At 42.3% G+C, this 12532-nt stretch overlaps 1 protein-coding gene across 2 annotated transcripts in view; it reads left to right on the top strand.

Moving 5' to 3' along the window:
* AMPH (amphiphysin) overlaps window positions 1–12532 on the top strand; it is a 228107-nt gene that overhangs the window by 102486 nt on the left and 113089 nt on the right. The window lies entirely within an intron of this gene.

Genomic DNA, 12532 nt, shown 5'->3' with positions numbered 1-12532 from the left:
GTTCACCTATCTGCTGGAAATGCAACAAACAACATGGAACATATTACCATATGTGGTGGACGTGCACAGCTGTGAAAAAGTATTGGAAAAAAATAAAAGATTAGCTAGAGGAGATTACTACACATCAAATTGCACTAAAACCCGAATTATTTTTGTTAGGGATTATAAAAGGAAATTATGAAAAAATATTAGATACTTAATTTTACACATCGTTACAACAGCGAGAATTATATTCGCACAAAATGGAAAAATAATTATATACCAAGAGAAGAAAATGTAATTAAAAAATATTGAAATGTGCAGAGATGGATAGGCTCAGGAAAGAACTAAAAGAGAAAGACGAATCTGAATGCTACTCCATATGGGATTTATTGTACAATTGGCTAGAGGAAAGGAGGGGAAAAGCAGCAAAAAAGAAAGGAAGAAAGATCAACAAAACAATAGACAATTACAAAACCGGAAAAGGATTAAAAGATTGAAATATGAGATAGACTATAGCAAATAAATATTACACAAAACAACGTAAATGTAGTAAAAACTGTTATACATAGAATATATAGAATTACATATAGAATGAAAAAAAGTATGAAATAATGTAAATGCACAAATATAGTAAAAACTGCTATACATAGAACATATAGAATATTATATATAGAATGAAAAAAAATGTATGAAATAACGTAAATGCACAAATATATGAAGTCATAGTTAAAAAAGATTTATTGGTATAGATAAAACAGACACAACAAATAGGTAAAAAAATGTAATGTGTTGCAAAGATGTGAAGTTTGTACAAACAAAATAAAATTTATTTTAAAAAATGGCTTCCAGGGCTGACACCAGACCTAAGAAACCACAGACCAATCAGTCTAACATCAATACCTGGAAAGATAGTGGAAAAGATAATAAAAAAACAGATTTGCTAACATTTAGAAATGAGTAAAATAATAACTAGACATCATCATGGGTTTCTTAAAAACACATAATGCCAAATTAATCTTATTTCATTCTTTGACAAAGTGACTAAATTAGTGGCTCAGTGGATCCACTAATTGTGGAATGCTGTAGACATAACATATTTAGACTTCAGCAAGGCATTTGACAAAGTAGATCACAACCTACACCTTGGTAAGCTAGAAAAATGTGGGATAGACAGCATCATGACTAGGTGGATTTGTAACTGATTGACAAATCATACTCAACGAGTAGTTCTTGATGGTACTACATCTACATGGAGGTAAGTAAGTAATGGGATACTACAGAGTTCAGTTTTAGGTCCAATATCTTCATAATGCGTTAGATGAGGGAATAGAATGGGAACTCCTCAAATTTGCAGAATAAGCTGGCAGGAATAGCAACACTCCAGAAGACAAGCTCAGGATCCAAAAAGTTCTTGACATACTTGAATAATGGGGCCTATCCAACAAAATAAAATTTAATGTGGAAAAAAGCAAGGAAAAACCTAGCCAGGAAAAACTAAAGGTACAAGTACAGATTAGGCAAAACCTGGCTCAAAAACAGTAACTGCGATAGGGACCTTAGGGTCTTTTTAAAAAAAAAAATTAAAAATGTTATTAGATATATTTCAACATTAAAGAGCAACATATAGTTCCAATCATTACAGTGTTTCCGTATCAATGTCACTCATATTAACATAGTTACTAACTATATAGATTACTATACTGTGCATTTTATATATATAGTTAAATTATATCAATATTTACAGATATACAGTATACATTTCTCTTTCTTTTCGATAAATATCTTACATATTCTTTATGTATTAGCTTTACGTATATCTTCCAACCAAATGTACTATAGAATTCTGCTTCTTCTCTCTCCTTAACTCCATGGTTAATTTATCAATCTCTGCACATTCAAGTACCTTTCTTAATATCATTTGTTCAGAGAGGGTGTTGTTCTGTTTCAAATTTTGAGCAAAGACAATTCTAGCTGTGGTTAATATATGCAGTATATATTTACGTTTTTTACATGTTTTCCCTTAATATGCCCAATAAAAATATTTCCAGTTTCAGCTCTATCTTTTGTCCTGTAATCTCTTCTAATAATTTCTTTACTTCGAGCCAGTATTCCCTTGCTTTAGGACATGACCATTGCATATGATAGAAAGCTCCTTGTTTATAACTGCATCTCCAATATTCAGGTGAACGTTTTGGAAACATTTTGGCCAATTTCACTGGGGGTAAATACCAACGATAAACATCTTGTTCAAGTTTTCTTCGTAAGCCACTGACATTGTTAATTTGTAGTTATTTTCCCATAATTTTTCCCAATGTTCCAAATCAATACTGAAGCCAAAAGTTTGGGCCCAGCTTATCGTTGTCTCCTTCATTGTTTCTTCCTCCATTTTAAATCTTAAGAAATAATTGTATACTTTGGTAATCATTTCCCCCATCCCCTGTAGTATTTTGTCTAATTCCTGTTGTTCTCTATAGAAGTCAAATTTATACCTTGTCCTAATTTGTATGAGTTTATGAGTTTATGAGTGTATTATTTATAGCCCGCCCTTTTCCCTGAGGGGACTCAGGGCGGCTTACAATTTATAGGGAAGGGGATACAAGACAATAAAACACTAAACATGAAAACAGTGCAAGTAAAAGTGAAAAATAAAACACAACATTCATCATTCGGGTGGGGACAGATTACGATCTTTATCCCCAGGCCTGACGGGATAGCCAGGTCTTGAGGGCTGCGCGGAAGGTCTGGAGGGTGGTGAGGGTACGAATCTCCACGGGGAGATCGTTCCATAGGGTCGGAGCTACTACTGAAAAGGCTCTCCTCCGCGTAGTTGCCAGTCGACACTGACTGGCGGATGGAACTCGGAGGAGGCCTAATCTGTGTGATCTAATAGGTCGTAGGGAGGTAATTGGCAGGAGGCGGTCTCTCAAGTACTCAGATCCACTACCATGGAGGGCTTTATGGGTGGTAAGTAGGACCTTGAAGCGCACCCGGAGATCAACAGGTAGCCAGCGCAGCTCGCGGAGGATAGGTGTTATGTGGGCGAACCGAGGTGCACCCACAATCACTCGTGCGGCCGCATTCTGGACTAGCTGAAGTCGCCAGATGCTCTTCAAGGGCAGCCCCATGTAGAGCACGTTGCAGTATTCCAGCCTAAAGGTCACAAGGGCCCGAGTGACTGTTGTGAGAGCCTCCCGGTTCAGGTAGGGTCGCAACTGGCGCACCAGGCGGACCTGGGCAAATGCCCCCCTGGTCACAGCCGTCAGATGGTGGTCGAAGGTCAGCTGTGGGTCCAGGAGGACTCCCAAGTTGCGAACCCTATCTGAGGGGTATAAAATTTGACCCCCCAGCCTGAGTGATGGAGCACTAACCAAATTATTGGGAGGGAAACACAACAGCCACTCGGTTTTCTCCGGGTTGAGTACAAGCTTGTTAACCCTCATCCAGTCCCTAATGGCTTCAAGACCCCAGTTCATCACGTCCACCGCTTCATTGAGTTGGCACGGGGCGGACAGATACAGCTGCGTATCGTCCGCATATTGGTGGTATCTTATCCCATGCCTCCGAATGATCTCGCCCAGCGGTTTCATGTAGATGTTGAATAGTAGGGGGGATAAGACCGAACCCTGCGGCACCCCATATGTTAGGGGCCTAGGGGTTGATCTCTGCCCCCCAACTAACACCGACTGTGACCTGTCAGAGAGGTAGGAGGAGAACCACTGTAAAACAGTGCCTCCCACCCCCACCTCCCGCAGTCGTCGCAGAAGGATACCATGGTCGATGGTATCAAAAGCCGCCGAGAGATCAAGGAGAACCAGGATGGAGGCATGGCCTCCATCCCTGGCTCTCCAGAGATCATCGGTCAATGCGACCAAAGCGGTTTCTGTGCTGTAACCAGGTCTGAAGCCCGACTGGAATGGGTCAAGATAACCGGCTTCCTCCAAGGACCGTTGAAGCTGGAAGGCCACCACCTTCTCAACAACCTTCCCTACGAAGGGGGGGTTGGAGACTGGATGATAGTTGTTAAGTACGGCTGGATCCAAGGATGGTTTCTTCAGGAGGGGTCTCACCACCACTGCTTTAAGTGCGGCGGGGAAGTGCCCCTCCCGAAGGGAGGCGGCAACAACCGCCTGGATCCAGCCTCGTGTCACCTCACTGCTGTTAGCAACCAGCCAGGAGGGACACGGGTCCAGTACGCAGGTGGAGGCACTCACAGCCCTCATGGCCTTGTCCACATCCCCGGGGGCAACATCCTGAAACTCAACCCAGGGGTGATCTACCAATTCATCCTCTTGTGCCTCGGCTGGATCTGCAAGGGTGGAGTCCAAATCCGACCGAAACCAAGCAACTTTGTCCGCTAAGAATTGGACATAATCCTCAGCCCTACCCTGCAAGGGGTCCCCCATATCCCTCCTATTTAGGAGGGAACGGGTTATCCTAAACAGGGCGGCCGGGAGGGACTCAGCGGACGCAACCAAGGTGGCAATATATGATCTTTTTGCTGCCCTAAGTGCCCTGATGTATTCCTTAGTGCAAGTTGTTAAGAGTGCTCGGTTCGAATCAGATTTATCGGACCTCCACAGGTGCTATAGGCGTCTCCTCCGGCGCTTCCTCTCCTGGAGCTCCTCGGTGAACCAAGGAGGCCTCCGGGATCCGCCGCCTTGGAGGGGCCGCAGTGGCGCAATCCGGTCAAGGGTCTCCAATGCTGCCGAGTGCCAGGCAGCAACCAGAGTCTCCGCCGGACTGTGGGCAAGAGTATCAGGAATAACCCCAAGCTCCGTCTGGAACCTCAAAGGGTCCATAAGTCGCCTGGGGCGGAACCACCTGGTCGGTTCCTCCTCCCTACAGTGGGGGTTTGGCCTCCGAAAGTCAAGCCTCAGTAGGCAGTGGTCTGACCACGACAGGGGTATGATCTCATTACCCCTCAGACCAAGATCACAAGTCCACTGCTCCGAGAGAAATACGAGGTCGAGCATGTGACCCGCTGAATGGGTTGGGCCCCGAATTACCTGGGTCAAGCCCATGGCCGTCATGGAAGCCATGAACTCCTGCGCCCCATCAGAGTGTTCACCAAGCGAAGGCAAATTGAAGTCCCCCAGGACCATAAGCCTGGAGAACTCAATTGCCAGCTCGGCTACCGACTCGAGGAGCGAGGGGAGGGCTGCTGCAACACTGTTGGGAGGCAGGTACGTTAACAGCAGACCCACTTGACCCTTGAGGTCCAACTTTACCAGCAGGGACTCACACCCGACAAGCTCCGGAGCAGGGATCCTACGAGGTGCTAAAGACTCCTGGATAACAACAGCCACACCTCCACCCCTTCCCTGGGCTCTCGGCTGATGAAGCACCTGAAATCCGTCTGGGCACATCTCTACGAGGGGGACTCCTCCCTCCAGGCCCAGCCAGGTTTCAGTAATACATGCCAGGTCTGCCCTCTCGCCTAAAATTAAGTCCCGGACGAGGGGAGCCTTGTGAACAACAGACCTGGCATTTAGCGACAACAGCCTGAGACCAGGGTCCTGATTACCCGTGCCATCTGGCCTCGGAGTGGGACTCATAGGGCCGGAAGGAGGGATCTCTGTGACGTAGCGAACCCTCCTTCCCCGGTAATGGCCTGCCCTAAAGTCCCCGCCATATCTGCCCCTCCCCGTTACGACCGTAATGCTCCGACCCACTCCCGTGGCCGTGGTTCCCTCAACCACCCCTATGGCTCCCGCGTTCCCCGGCAGGTCCTCCGAATCAGTCACACTCATTTATCCACTCAGTCAGTCCCCACGTGGTAATTAAAACACATAAAATACTGCAAAATGGAATAATAAAAGTGGGATCGTTCATTCAATCGCTAGCAATCCCATGCACTCACATACCAGTGAAAAATTAAAAATTACGGAGCACTGCAACAGTGCGCTATCAGACGGTGATGTGAGGAGGGAGCTGCTCCACTCTTCTCCCTCTTCTGTGTCCCAGAGGAAAGTCCAAAGCTGGTAGGCCAGGAGTCAATAATATACAAGGCAATCGCATGTGGAAAAGGGCAAGGCAAAAATGCCTGATGTTTATAAACAGGATCTGTTCAGTCTTGTTCCCCTTAAAGTCCCAGAGGAGATCAGCAGACCACATAGAAGAAAGTCTCTTTCCTGAGGTTATATAAGGTCCATAGTCCAGTGGGCCAAAGTCTGAAGCTGGCCCCAGCTGCTCAAGGCAGAGGGGGAGAGAGCACCAGTTTTCTTGGTACCAAGGCCTTGTCCCTACAGCTGCCATCATCTATTGTTCCTAATAAGCAATCGATGAGATGGTAGAAAGATAAAAAGCTCCCCGATGACCGGAGGGGGAGCGACGAAGGAGCAATGTCTGAGGCAGCTATGATGATAAAGGGGCCAGAAGATGGGGAGAGGGAGGAGCGTTCAGGCCTCTTTTCTCCTCAGATCGAAAGTGCAGAATAATAATAGAGCTACTCAGGGCTCCGTCTTCCGTCCTCCATTCAATCCCCAGCCGAACAGACAAACGGCCCGGAGGACCACAGGACTACAGGATAAACAAGGCAGCTGGCAGTAGAGCAAACAGAGTAGAACGGGAGGGGGGAATGTCCGGAGGGGGGGGGCTACGGCGGTGGCAAATACAGCCGGCCGCCCAACCCACAGCTCCCAATGATTTCCAACGAGTTCTAATGAGAGATGATTTCCAACAAGTTCTAATAACCCCCACCTTTAAGATGACAAAAGCTGAGCCCCCAAGCTCACCGCACCACTCCGAGTCCGTCACAGCTGGCAGAGAGAGAGGGGGCGCCGAAGAGTTACAAAATGCTGAGATCGGCAGCGTGGCGCCGCCATCTTCTCTCTCACGCCGAAATCGCCGATCCAAGCCGCCGCAGTTCCGCTGCTCCGGGGGACGACCACAGGCAGCTACCGATGAAATGCTGGCCTTTACAGGATTCCTGGGATCAAGCCCTTCCAGGGGGCTTTGTTGGTATTGTAAATGGACTCCGGAGGCTCTAGAAATCTTTAGTATTTAGCACCGGCTTCTATGGAATGAGAAGCCAGGCAGCCATCCGAGTCCCGCACATGCAATGTTGTAGATATGCACATGCAATGTTGTAGATATGACCACCAACTTATCTCTGTTCCTTGACTCTTTAATTGATTAATTCTTGATCAGATTTTAATATCCCTTCTTCATCCAATAAATCTTTGTATCTCACTGCCTTATTTACATCTAATACATTAGGGTATATCATTGCCTCTATTGTTGATAGCCAGAGTAGGATTTTCATATAATGATTTTTACTGATTTTCTCCCATACATATAATAGGGCATCTCTTAATAAACGTCTCTGGAAATATAAATGTGTGTTGTTTTTCCCCACCCAAATAAATGCATGCCAGCTGAGTTGAAGGTCATGACCCTCTATTGTTAATATCCTTTTATTATTTAGGTTTACCCAGTCTTTAAGCCAAGTCACGGCTGCTGCGTGGTAGTAAATTTCCCAATCTGGGAGTCTAAAACCTCCCTTATTTCTACTATCTTGCAGAAGTTTTAATTTTATACAGGATTTCTTCCCCAGTCAAATGAACGCATGCGCAGAAATAAAAAAACAAGATGATGGAACCTACAGTGGTGCCCAGGGAACCAGTTCAGGGGTGTGGCAGGCCCGAGGTGGCGCAGTGGTTAAATGCAGCACTGCAGGCTACTTCAGCTGACTGCAGTTCTGCAGTTCGGCTGTTCAAATCTCACTGGCTCAGGGTTGACTCAGCCTTCCATCCTTCCGAGGTGGGTAAAATGAGGACCCAGATTGTTGGGGGCAATATGCTGACTCTGTAAACCACTTAGAGAGGGCTGAAAGCCCTATGAAGCGGTATATAAGTGTAACTGCTATTGCTATTGGTTCCAGCAACCCAGGCTGCCAAACCACTACAAGTTTGGCCAAAACCAGTCTGAACTGGTAGGAACCCACCACTGATATAATTCCTGCCTTTAGAGGATCCACTATAATAAAGATCAAATCATCCCCGAAGGCTTGTAGTTTATATTCTTCTTTTTTAATTCTCAATCCTTTTATTTGCTGCTTTTGCCTAATGTGCATCAGTAATACCTCCAATGATAAGATGAAAAGGAGGGGAGATAAGGGACATCCCTGTCTTACCCTTTTAGCTGTACTGAACTTATCTGTTTCCCCATTTAATATTATTTTTGCCATTGGGTAGGATATCTCTCTCTAATCATTCCAATAAATGTATTCCCAAATTTCATAATATTTAATTGATTAATGAGAAAGTCCCAATTTAAGTTATCAAATACTTTTTGTGCATCAACAAATATCAGCACCACTTGTTTTTACGGATGAGCCTAATAGTATTCCAAAACATTCATTATCATCCTTGTATTGTTTCTTATATACCTATTTGGTAAAATCCCATTTTGATCAGAATGAATAATTTCATTTAGTATCTTTTAACTCTTTCCACAATTATTATAACAAAGATTTTATAGTCGGCATTTAATAATGAGATTGGCCTATAGTTTTTAATTTGCTGGTTATCTATATTATCTATATTCTCTTTTGGTATGAGCGTAATGAATGCCTCTGTCCATGAATTTGATAATATTGCTTGTTCTAATGTTTCATTATATAAGTCCAAAAATACTTTATCTAATGGCTCCTGAATTTCTTTATATAATTCTTCAGGGATTCCATCCAGGCCCAGTGTTTTGTTATTCTTTTGTTTTTTGATTGTCTCCTTCATCTCTATCATAGTAATTTTATCGTTCAAAATTTCCCTTGCTATATCCGGTGCTATGGGGAGATCTTTCTCCTTTAAATACTGCTTAATATCTTCTTCCATTAATATCTTCTTTCATATTTTTCAGAGTATAAAACACAACTTTTTTCCTCAAAAAAGAAGCTGAAAATCTGGGTGCGTCTTATACATTGAATACACATTTTTTGCCTCCTGAAGCCCCGCCCCTTCACCAATATGGCCATGCATACTCTTATGGAGGCTTTCAGAGAGCTCCTGGGGGCTGGGGCGGGTAGAAATGAGCAAAAAACGGACTGTTTTTGGCCCCCAGCAGCATTCTATAAGCCTCCATAAGGCTATGCATGCATTTTTTTTGACAAAATTGGGCCTGTTTTCATGAAAAAAAGACTGGTTTTGCTCATTTTTGGGCCCCCACCCCCCAGGAGCATTCTGCAAGCCCCTCGGGCTATTCATGCCTTTAAAAAAAAACAGGCCCATTTTCGTGAAAAACGGGCATTTTTGGGAGGTTTGCAGAGTGCAAAAACTTTTTCCCCCCTTCAGAAAGCTCTTTAACGGATTGATGAGAGTCACATTAATCAAGTGCTGTTCCAGTAGAAACAAAGTCTTAGGTGCTGCAGATTGTCAGTGATTTCCTTCTCCGGCACATGGATAAATACAGCAGGAAACATCTACCTACTCTCTCTCTCTCCCTACCTATCTACTGTATTTCTCTCTCTTTCTCTCCCTCTCTCTCCCTCCATCTACTTACCTACGTTTGTTAAAATTTGCCTCTTCAAAACCTTGGTGTGTCTTATACTCTGGTGCGCCTTATACTCCGAAAAATACGGTATATCCTCTGGGCTATATAAAGTTTTAAAGAATTTTTGGGCAATAATTTTCTTTTTCTTCTATCTGTAAGGAAGGTTCCCTTCTTCATCTTGCAACTGTTGTACTATTTTTTTTCTTTCTCTTCCTTCAATTTGTATGCCAACCATCTCCCTGGTTTATTTGCGTATTCAAAAAAGTTCTGGTTCATTAACCTGAGTTTTTGTGGCATTTCTTCTTGTACAAGTAAATTCATTTTATGTTTGACCACACCCTTTTCTCCTTTAATTTTCTCGTTTTGGGATTCTTTTTGCATCTTAAATTCCAATTCTTCCAATTTTTCCTGCAACACCTTTTGTTGTTTCCTCCTTTCTTTATTCCTTCACACCACATATGCTATTGTTAGGCCCTGTATATATACTTTAGTTGTATCCCATAAATATTGTAATGCTGTTTGTTCCTTCACATTTTATTTCAAAAATAGTTCTAATTCTTTTTCCATCATTTGGATATATTTTGTTTCCTTTAATATTCTCTGGTTCAAAGTCCATCTCCCTCTTTTCCACCCCCCTCTCCATTTCACTTTTAAAGGGTTGTGGTCTGCCCTTTTGTTTGCCATTATTTCTATTTCCTCTACATTTCCAAATTCTGCATCCATCTACACCATATCAATCCTTGACCACAAATTGTGGAGGGGGGAGGGATTTGAAAACAAAGTATGTTGACTTTTCTGCGGATTTAATTATCTCCATGTATCTTTTGAATTTAATTATTGTGCCATTTCAAAGAAAGCAATTGGTAATGTTCTTCTCTTCTTATTTTTACTACTTGTATAATCTTTCTTAATATCCACTACCACATTAAAATCTTCTACTAGACAAATATTCTCTTGATCTGAATCTATTATTTTCCGATGTAATTTATGGTAGAATTCCTTTTGATTGACATTTGGCGTATATATTACTGTCAATAGTATTCATTTTTGACATTATTATTTCTATCAATATAATTCTTCCCTCTTTATCTGCATAAATCTGTTTCAGTTTTAACCATTCTTTTATATATACTGCTATACCCCTCTTCTATTTCTGCACCAATGCCAAATATAGTTTCCCTATTTTTGGAGATTCTAGAATGCCACCTTGTTGTTTCTTAACATGGACCTCTTGGAAACAGGTAATATCCATATTTTGTTTTTGAAGTTTTGACAGTGTTTGTTTTCTTTTGCCCAGAGAGTTCATTCCATTTATGTTGATTGATAATAACTTTATTCCTTCTTTCATTTTATTGTTTATATGTAATTCTCATTCCTCTCCTTGGTCTTATCTCTCATTGTGTTCTCATCCTTGCTCCCTCTCTTTCCTGATGTTTCTGTCCATTCTCTTATTCTTGGTCCGACTCCTTTCGTTCTGGCTGTTATTCCTCTTGGTTTTTGTTTTCGATTTCTTATCTTGTTCTTCATCTTCTGCTAAATAATGTTTGTAAAATTCTTGTGTCTTATCTAGTGAATCAATTCTGATCTTCTTTTCTTGCCATGAGATCAACATACCTTCAGGGAGAAGCCATCTAAACATTATCTTATATTTCACCAGTTGCGAGGATAAGAAATGATAGCTCCTTCTTTGTTCTCTAATCCTTTTGGGTACCTGTTTCAAAGTTAAGATTTCTTTCCCTTTATAGGTCAGTGATTCATCCCTTGTCTTCCTATACATTTCATTCCTGGTTATTTTTCTTGCGAATCTTATGAGAACTTCTTTTGGCAGTTTGTGTTGAGGTGCATAATTGGTGTGGACCCTATAGACTTCATCTATATTGTTTTACATCCTGTTTAGTTTTCTGTAATACATCCAGCAGCAATTCTACCATAAGGTCTTCCTCTTTATTTTCTGTTATGGTTTGGAATCTCAGGAAAAAGGCTGACTTCTCCATTTCCAGATGTATCATTGCCTCCTCCAGGTCCCCATTCACCACCATCCATCTTTCTTCTGCTGCATCTAGTTTTTTTCTAGCTTCCACTGTCTTTATCTTCTGTTCATTTCTGGGTATCGTCTCCTGTATTTCATCCATTCTATCGTCCAATTTATGAATATCTCCTTTCATCTCTCCTACCTCGTTCTTGATTTCCTCGTGGTTATTTGTTATGGATTCCTTTTTTTTTTTTAAATGTATATTTTATTATGTTTTCATTCTATACAATCACATATTCACTGTGCTTGATCAGGGCATATAACATTGAATAATAAACACGGCCCTCACTTATATAGAAAATGCCCTCTACAATACAAACCCAGTATACCACCTTGGCCTGCCATACACCCTCTTTCAACCCCCTCCAACTTTCATTCTTCCTTCTCACACACCCCTCTACGCCTACTTCCCCTCCCCTTCTTTCTAACCCTATCACTCCCTCTCCATTCCCTCCCTCCCTTCTCCTCCTCCTCTCTCTCACCCTCTCCACCCTCCTTCTTCTTTCACTCGACTCTTTCCTTCGGTATCTATTACCTTCCAGTATATTCGGTTTGTACTATTTTCGCACTAACATTGAAAAGCCACAGTATACAAATACAATCATGGAATTTAACACATATTGTATTTCCCCCCTCCCCCCTCCCCCTAAATCCCCACCTCCCTTCCCTCCCCCCGACTTCCCAAAGACCATACGTGGTATAATTTTTGAACAATCACAGTCTGAAATATCTCTACATTGAACTCAGCTTCTTACTGTTACCCAAATTTTAAACAATTTAAATTATTACTGATACTAAGCATAAGCTATCTGGAGTTTTTTAGTCCCATATTTACTTTTTATGTAATCAATCCACTTTTTCCAGTCTCTTTTGTATCTCTCGTTTGAATGTTCTTTGAGATATGCTGAGATTTTGGCCATTTCGGCTAAGTTCATAACTTTCAAAGTCCATTCTTGAATTGTGGGTAAATCTTTCTTCTTCCAATACTGCGCCACCAAGAGTCTTGCTGCCGTTATTAAATACAGGATC

This window comes from Thamnophis sirtalis, unplaced genomic scaffold, assembly GCF_051295495.1.
Source record: "Thamnophis sirtalis isolate CommonGarterSnake01/CBP01778 unplaced genomic scaffold, rThaSir2_p1.2 scaffold_4, whole genome shotgun sequence".
NCBI lineage: Eukaryota > Metazoa > Chordata > Lepidosauria > Squamata > Natricidae > Thamnophis > Thamnophis sirtalis.
This window is presented reverse-complemented; position numbering and strand designations above follow the sequence as displayed.